This window comes from Cydia fagiglandana, chromosome Z (genome assembly GCF_963556715.1).
Source record: "Cydia fagiglandana chromosome Z, ilCydFagi1.1, whole genome shotgun sequence".
NCBI lineage: Eukaryota > Metazoa > Arthropoda > Insecta > Lepidoptera > Tortricidae > Cydia > Cydia fagiglandana.
This window is the reverse complement of record NC_085959.1, coordinates 3,200,260-3,209,142: the sequence shown is the minus strand read 5'-3', so window position 1 is coordinate 3,209,142 and position 8,883 is coordinate 3,200,260. Positions and strand designations below refer to the sequence as shown.

The window sequence follows — 8,883 nt, the reverse complement described above, 5'->3', positions numbered from 1 at the left end:
CTTTAATGGATTGGTTCCTGGCTGATTCTGAGGACAGCCCGAAATGAGATGACATCCTGAGTGGAACCGTCAGTCAGATTTGAATTGGAAAAGTGTCGCAGTCAACCTCGCTGCATTCCTACAATTAATATTTTATGAATTCTATCGTTTTAGCTGTGCCGTTCATGGATTACCATTAATTTATCTACTCCTCGTTATATATATTATATACACTATAACATAAATTAGTAGGTAACTAGTCAATTTCAACATCGGGAGTCCAACTACCACAACTATTTCAATTTCTCCTTGAGCGAGGCAACAGACTGTGATTTCCGAACGTCTACTGGTAGCTCGTTCCACAATTTAGCTGCATGAGCAGTGAAGGACCTAGAGTATGTACGCGACTTTTTAGGCGGAATGGCTAAAGACAGATTTGTACTAGGTACTTAGATTGCAGATGGTGACCGCTGGCAGAAGCCAGAAAACTAAACCTTTCCGACAGATACGCAGGGAATGCGGGATTAAATCAGTACCGTCTTTACCATAAGGGCACACGGGGCCTGTGCCCAGGGCCCCCATCCTCAGGGGGCCCCCAAAGACAGACAGAAACACTATATTTGACTACCCATAACAAATAGAAGATTATAGTAGACAAATGTTAGTCTAATTCGCTTTCTCTACTTTCCAACAGGGCCCCAAATTCTTATGTGCCCAGGGGCCCCGGCATTGTTTAAGATGGCCCTGGATGAAATAATACGTTGAAAAGTAAAGAAAGAACATGCACATCCCTACGCCGACGTATCGGAAGAACATGCACATCCCTACGCCGACGTATCGGAAGAACATGCACATCCCTACGCCGACGTATCGGAAGAACATGCACATCCCTACGCCGACGTATCGGAAGAACATGCACATCCCTACGCCAACGTATCGGAAGAACATGCACATCCCTACGCCGACGTATCGGAAGCCAGCCAAGCTGCGAGCGGAAGGTGGATACACGGCCGTACTTTCGCAATCCAAATATACTGGAGGTATCTAATGCAGACATTCTGCAAGCGCTCAAGCTTATCAAGCAATTCCATCCTAAGGTCCACAAATGCAATATCCCCATAGGTAATCAAGGAGTGGCAGTAAGAGATAGCGAGCAAGACAAACTTTCGTGGGAAGAGTAAGAAAGCTTAGCAGTGGCCTCAAATAATGTAGCAAAGCAAACAGCTTCCTACTGACCTCAGATATATGCGGCGTCCATGAAAGTGTCTGGTCCAAGATGATACCCAAGTTTTTGACAGTAGAAGTCAGAGAATATAACATACTACCTACTAAATATCTATATAAATCGTACCTATAGGGAGAACCAGCTGGTTCACTGGTTCAGCTTGTTCCATTATTATTTCTTTCATTGAGACTTTGTTCTTTAAATAATAATCAGCCCGTAGGGCAGCTTGTGGCGAGCTGTTGTTGGGGAGTAACGACCCCATGGACCCGATTGCTCCCGAGAGTCGGTCAGGGTGTCCATCTCCGGCGTGTCTTCGTTGGTCAGAGTGGACCCCAAGGGGACCCCCAGGACTCTCAGCTCTAGCTTGCCTTCATTAGTCCAGAGAGGAGTCGCTAGAGCTATATGGTCCAGAGGTGGAAGTGAAAGATGCATACAGCCACTGGGTAAAAAGCGGCGCACACCCCTCCACCCCTGAGCCGCTCACACCGATGTTACTCATGGTCGTCTTCGCGACGGCAGTTTCAGGAGCAAGTCATCTACTCAGCGGCAAGTCACCACCTGCCTCAGTAACGTGTAAAACATTGTTATTGCAGGTGTCCGACCTCTCAATAGCCAAGTCTCATTGTCCACCCAAACTGCAACCTATAGACCGGTATACTGTTCACTTTTTCTACAATAGTCCCAATGCCTGCTGAGACCGGTTCATGGGTGTCTATTGTTGCGCCTGTGAACGGGTTCGAGCAGGCGAGCTACATGAAATTAAAGCTCTTCAAGGGGCCTCTACGTGTTAGATCTATATCCCCACGCAAGCCTATCAAAAGACCGGGATTTATAGGCCCGTGAAATCCAAGGAATTACAATAATTAAAATAATTAAAACCCTGTTAGTGCCTAGACTAAGATAGAAAACTACAACTAAAAACAAAAAAATATATTTATGTTGAAACTATACTTAATCAATAAGATGTACTGCTACACTTTTTACTTGCCCTAGCGAGGAAACGATGATCGGGTAATCAAACTTGTCAGCAATCACATTCAGAATGCAATCACATTCAGAATGCTAATAAAATTGTCAATCGGGACATAATACTTCATGCTAAAAGGGGGGTTTGCGTCAGGGGGTGGAGAGGGGACGCTAGTGTGCGTAAAGCACCAAACCCATAAAATTTTGTTTAAATAAAACATAATTTGACATAATCATAAAAAATAATATGATTATGTTTAAATAAAACATAATCATATTAATCAGCGACATAATTCGATATTAACGTACATAGCATGTGATAAAGATAATTTTCAAAAATTGCAAAGTTCCCATGAATGTTCTTGTTATTTTTTTCCGAAAGTTTATTGCCAAACCTTCTTATGATAAGTTTCTATTACTAAGTTAAGGGTCATACCCTTAAGAGCCAACAGGAGTGGTCATTCCTCCATACAAACGTACTCCACGTTTTCCTCCGTGGTTTTTGAAGCTAGAGCAATGATTTTTTCAACACAGATTAATATTGTCAATATCTGTGTCGGACCGTTTTGCTTTTTTTGATATTTTTGTTGTTTAAGGCGCTAGAGCCCTTCAAAAATGGCCAAAATGGCCTAATTGACTATGCCGCAATGAGAGGCGTGGTATTCAAAACTGATATCAATTAGCCAAAAAGGCAAAACGGTCCAATACAGATAATTTCATAATTATTTAGATTTCCAAATTTGGTTCCAGTTCTGTGGGTGGGTGTGGATTACAGCGGCCACACTCGTATCTACGCGTGCCTATACAGGTCTCATAGCGGAAGCACGGAAACAACCCGGGTTTTCGAGCACCTACAACGGACGGCTGATAAACTTCTGGAGCAGTACCCTTCCGCAGAGCTGGTGATTTTGGGGGATTTTAACGCTCAATACGTTGAGTGGCTTGGTTCCCGGTCCACCGACCACGCAGGGAGGGCTGCTCACGATGTTTCTCTGGCCTATGGACTCTCGCAACTGGTACATTCTCCCACGAGAATTCCAGATATCGAGAACCATACGAGCTCTTTATTGGACCCCCTGCTGACCACACGTCCGGACGGATATTTCGTCTCAGTGAATGCACCTCTCGGTTCGTCCGATCACTGCCTCGTCCGGGCACAGGCACCTTGCGCGCGGCCCGATCCACCACAGCCAGCTAGCTCGCGGCGCGTGTGGCATTATAAGTCAGCAGATTGGGACGGACTGCGTGAATTCTACGCCTCGTTCCCGTGGAGGCAGCTCTGTTTCACATCAGACGATCCTGACTCCTGTGCAGCCAATGTTGCCGAGACAATACTGCTGGGAATGGATTGTTTCATTCCCAACTCGGTAATAGCTGCGGGAGCAAAGCGACGTCTTTGGTTTAATCGGCCTTGTAAAGAAGCTACAGTTCGCAAGCAAGCCGCTTACAGGGCTTGGACCAAGGCCGTAGCTAATAAGGATCCGAACGTTTCTGATGTGAAGCGCAAATTAAACGCTGCCTCGAGGTCCAGTAAAAAAGCCATTGCCAGGGCTAAATACGATTTCGTCGGCAGAATTGGTGAGAAACTAGCGGGCTATCCCACTGGGAGTCGCGCGTTCTGGTCACTTGCCAAAGCTGCCGAGGGAAATTTTTGTCAGTCGTCTTTACCACCACTGCGGAAAGCTGATGGTGATCTGGCCCACAGTGCAAAGGAGAAAGCCGATCTCCTTGGTACTCTTTTTGCCTCGAACTCGACCCTGAACGACGACGGTAGCGCCGTGCCGCCCACCATCCCGCGGTGCGTATACTCCATGCCAGAAATCTCATTCACGCAGAGGGATATTCGGCGGGATATTGCTATCCCTGAACGTCCATAAGTCGAGCGGGCCAGACGGCATACCAGCTCTTGTGCTAAAGCAGTGTGCTCCTGAGTTATGTCCCGTGTTAGCGCGTCTTTTCTCACTCTCTAGCGACAAACGGCATGTTCCATCTTCGTGGAAGACGGCCCTTGTACACCCTGTGCCTATAAAAGGGCGATAGATCGGACCCATCGAATTACAGGCCTATCGCTATTACCTTCCTTCTCTCTAAGGTCATGGAGCGTATAATCAACATGGAGGTGACAGCAGTACTCAATGGAGTACTGCTGTCACCTTTGGGCAGGAGCACCTGGATGCCAGCTTGGACCCTTCGACTCAGTCCAAAGGCACGCTGTGCGAATCGTCGATGATCCCAAACTCACAAGCTGTATTGAACCTTTAAGTCTAAGGAGAGACTTTGCCTCCTTGTGTGTGTTCTACCGCTTGTACAATGGGTTGTGCCCTGAGGAACTATTTGACATGATGCCAACGGCCGCTTTCTATCACCGCACCGCTCGCCGTCGGCAGGGTGTTCATCCTCACACCCTAGAACCTAAATAGTCGCGTACTGTGCGATTTAAGAGGAATTTCCTCCCGCAGACGCTCCGGCTGTGGAATGAGATCCCTCCCGAGGTTTTCCCGAGGGTCTACAGTATGGGGTTCTTCGAAAAAGGAGTGTACAGGTTTTTAAAAGGTCGGCAACGCGCATGTAACACCTCTGGAGTTGCAGGCGTTCATAGGCTACGGTGACTGCTTACCATCAGGCGGGCCGTATGCTTGTTTGCCACCGATGTGTTATAAAAAAAAAAGGTTACGATTGGTTAAGTTTTGGAGGAGGAAACAGTGGAGTACGAAACCTCGATTTTTGACATTTTTACGCAGGATTTTTCGCCTCAGCTGCAGTTGTCCCTATCGCACTAATTTTAGGGGCGGAGTCAAGTTTCTAAATACGTACACTGCCAGAAAAGTGATGGGCAATAGTCGACATTTAATGTCGATAATCTAGTGATGTAAAAAGTTATCGATAAACCGTCTTGTGTGAAAATATCTAGATCCTCCTAAGACACAAGGGGTTTTGCGTTGAGAGGGAACACATTTTTGTAGTTACATATACAATTTATTTTGAACTTTTTGATTCTAATATTTCAAATTAGAAATCAAAATCAAAAATATTTTATTTTTTACATTAAATAAGTAAAAGTTTATTGATAAGGTAGTGTAACACGGCTGTTTTGAAAGGGGGTAAAATAAATGAATGAAGAGCTCCGGCTTGTCTAAATTGGAAACAGCCATGTTAACAAAATAAAATTAAATCAAAATAAAATAAAATAAACTAAATGGAAACCTTGCTGTAGGAAAGCTAGGAGGAGAAACAATTAGACAAATTTAAAACTAACAAACTTTATTAACCTAATAAATAATTTGAAAAGCTCAGTGGCAAAGCTGGGTCGCTTCACAGGTTCAAGTTATGAGGATTTACTCCAATTAACTAAATACTAAAGGGTCAATTTTCAAATAGGCATTTTTTGCTGTCCCACGGCTAAAACTCGAAGTCCATAGGACTAAAAGACTGGGTATGTATATATTTTCACTCAGTGTATTATAAGCTTTAAAAATCATGCACAACTGTACCTAAAATATTATTTGTTCCTGACAAAATCGCATTTGAAGTTCCAAAAACGGCGAAATTTGCCGTTTTTCGCGTGTCCCAGTGGCGGCATAGCGCAATAAAAAAAATCATAACTTTGTATGTAGGCAACCTATTATAAAGAACTTTATATTTCTATAAAGAGCATTTTCTAGAGAATTGATTTAATCATATTGATAAATTAATGCGTTATTTAATAAAACCAGGGAAGCCTTTTTATCGCTGTCCCGCGTCGCACCTGTTTTGTTATGACTTAAATATACCCCCTATAATCTTCTTTGTCTATTGAATAACGGTTAGATTAAATTTACGACGCAATAGTGCGGTTAGTTGGGCATCGATTGACATCAAATATAGACCCGGAAACAGTTTAATTTATTTAAAAACAGATAAAAATCTCTTTCGATATATTTTGGTACGACTACAATGACATTTGTATGGACGCTTAATATGTTGGTACATAGTTGGAATAAAAATGTTTATTTTATAATAATAGTTGCAAATATAGTGTTAAAATATATAGTAAAATAAATAAGTGAATCGGTTGTTTTGTGTAGGAAATATCGCTAAAAAATATTATTAGCGACATGTCGTGACATTTGTATGGCGACATTTATACGGCTATTTTGACCGTATAAATGTCGATTGTGGCATACAAATGTCGACATAGTGCCATACAGATGTCGAGAAGGTGTCATACAAATGTCGTCAAGGTCTTATAAATGCAACAAAAATAATAAATAGTAGCATATACATGTTGATACTGCCATATAATGTCGAAAAAATGCCTTATACATGTCAAAAGCGCCTTACAAATGGCTAAATAGTGTCATACAAATGTCGATCTTTAAACGTCCATATCTAGCTAACTATAAAAAGTACAGAGATGCCTCCTACAGTATATTTTTTGTTGTGAAGAACCCTTCCTAAAACGATGATTATAAATCAGATTTTTCAAAAATAAAAGATTGCCATACAAATGTCGAAAAAACACCCTCTTCAAAAATAGACCCTAAAAACTAAATTTCGAAATACCTAAGTTTTATGCACCAGAACTTTCAAAACTTTAAACTGAAATAACTAAATAACTACTCTAAATTACATTTTAAATTTGTAGGTAGCCGAGCGCAGACGCAATTTAAAAATTAAAGATGCATCGGACCGACCTCAAAAACTGCTACCGGACCTGGAGCAGCGGGGAGTGACCTCGCCTATCCCCCGGGAAGCTGACTGCTAACCTGGTTGGAGCCGGCCAGTGCAGATGGCGTGGGATAGATCCCACAGCATTTTAAAAGTTCAAAACATCTTCGAAAGAAATCTAAAGCTCATGAAACATCTTGGAACATCGAAAGCTTCTAGAAACATCGAAAGCTTCTAGAAACATCGAAAGCTTCTAGAAACATTGAAAGCTTCTAGAAACATCTTGAAACATCTAGAAACATCCCGGCTCCTGTAAACCGAGAAAAGGATATATTAGCCGACGACTTAATGGCCGCTAAAGAAAAAATGAAACAATTGGAAATTTAGCTCACCGCACTGGAAGCTGTTACGACTTCTCGCGGAGCACTCCCAACCCTCGAGCAGGAGTCAACTCTGTAAAGAACCAAAACCTGGTGTTGGCGACTGGCTGGCGCGCGACCTCTTTCGAACATATTATTTGTAAAACCTTTGATTTACCTTTTGATTTTTATTATGTCAATTCTGTCTGCCTGTCACCGCCTACATATTAAGATCTTGTTGTGCTTTCTTAAATAAATTATTTATAATATTTGTATAAAATCTGCGTGTTTCCATTATATCACCAATTCATCATACAGTCCACTTCACTAGCTATCATTTTGGTCCTGGAGTGACGCTCACGCGTTTAAACCTTTCGTGGCACACAGGTTGGGAGAGATATTGGAAACCACCAATCCATCCGATTGGAGGTGGATCAATACCTCTCTCAACGTCGCTGACGATGCGACAAAACCAAAACGAACTGACTTTACCGCAACTCATCGGTGGTTCACCGGTCCACAGTTCCTTGTTGAACAGTCTTGCACTTGGCCGACCGAGCGCGTCACTGACGAGGGAGAGACCTCATCAGACCCCGAGTTAAAATCGGATCTGATGGTTCTGCTCCTCGACACCCCACTCTCGAATTCGTTACCTGACTCAACGCGTTTTAGCTCCTGGCTACGCTTACTACGTGCCACTGCCCGTTTTCTCCAGGGCGCACGCCTATTCCGGTTTAAACTGTCTCGGCCAATAGATCCAAATTCCAAACTCTACATTGACAACACCACGTCTCCCCACCGGCTTCACGCGTCAGACATGATAGAAGCGGAGAATATGTTGGTCCGTCAAGCACAAACAGAGAGTTTCCCCGAGGAATTATCGAACTTACGATCTTCGAAGCCAGTGCCCAAGAATAGTCGGATTAAGAAATTGGCGCCTACACTTGATGGAGAAGGCATAATGCGACAAAACACGCGCATAAGTTCCGCACCGGGAGTGAACGACGAGATGAAATCACCCATGATTCTCGACGGCCGCCACTACATTTCACGACTCTTGATCCTCCACGAACATATCAAAGCCGCGCATCAGTTTAATGAGCTCGTCCTAACTGAACTTCGGCAAAGATATTCGATATTAAGAGCCAGAGGAACCATCCGTAGCGTAGCAAGCGCCTGCCTGAAGTGTAAGAGATGGAACACGAAACCTATCCAACCTCAGACCGGCAACTTACCACCAGAACGTCTTGATCACCACAAAAGACCATTCACCCACGTGGGCCTTGATTACTTTAGCCCGATCCTAGTAACGCTATATCGACGGAGCGAGAAACGATACATCGCCTTATATACATGCCTCACAACCAGAGCGCTTCACCTCGAAATCGTGAACTCACTCACTGCAGATAGCGCCATAATGAGCCTCAGACGCTTCATTGCTCGCCGGGGATCGCCCACTACCATATTTTCCGATAACGGGACTAACTTTGTTGGCTCTTCCCGCGAACTGCGCTCCCTACATGACAACTCGGTCGTAGAGTACGCCACTAATCACAAAATCGACTGGCGCTTCATCCCACCAGCATCCCCGTTCATGGGCGGCGCCTGGGAGCGGCTTGTGCGGACAGTGAAAGCAGCCCTCAGATCTTGCCTAACAAATCAACCACTGAAGGAAGAGGTCCTGTCAACGCTCCTACTCGAGGCTGA

General features: G+C 43.9%; 1 pseudogene; it reads left to right on the top strand.

The window, feature by feature from the left end:
* Nucleotides 1-760: 760 nt before the first annotated feature.
* LOC134679225 (uncharacterized) lies at nt 761-5,518 on the top strand (annotated as a pseudogene).
* The last annotated feature ends 3,365 nt before the right edge of the window (nt 5,519-8,883 follow it).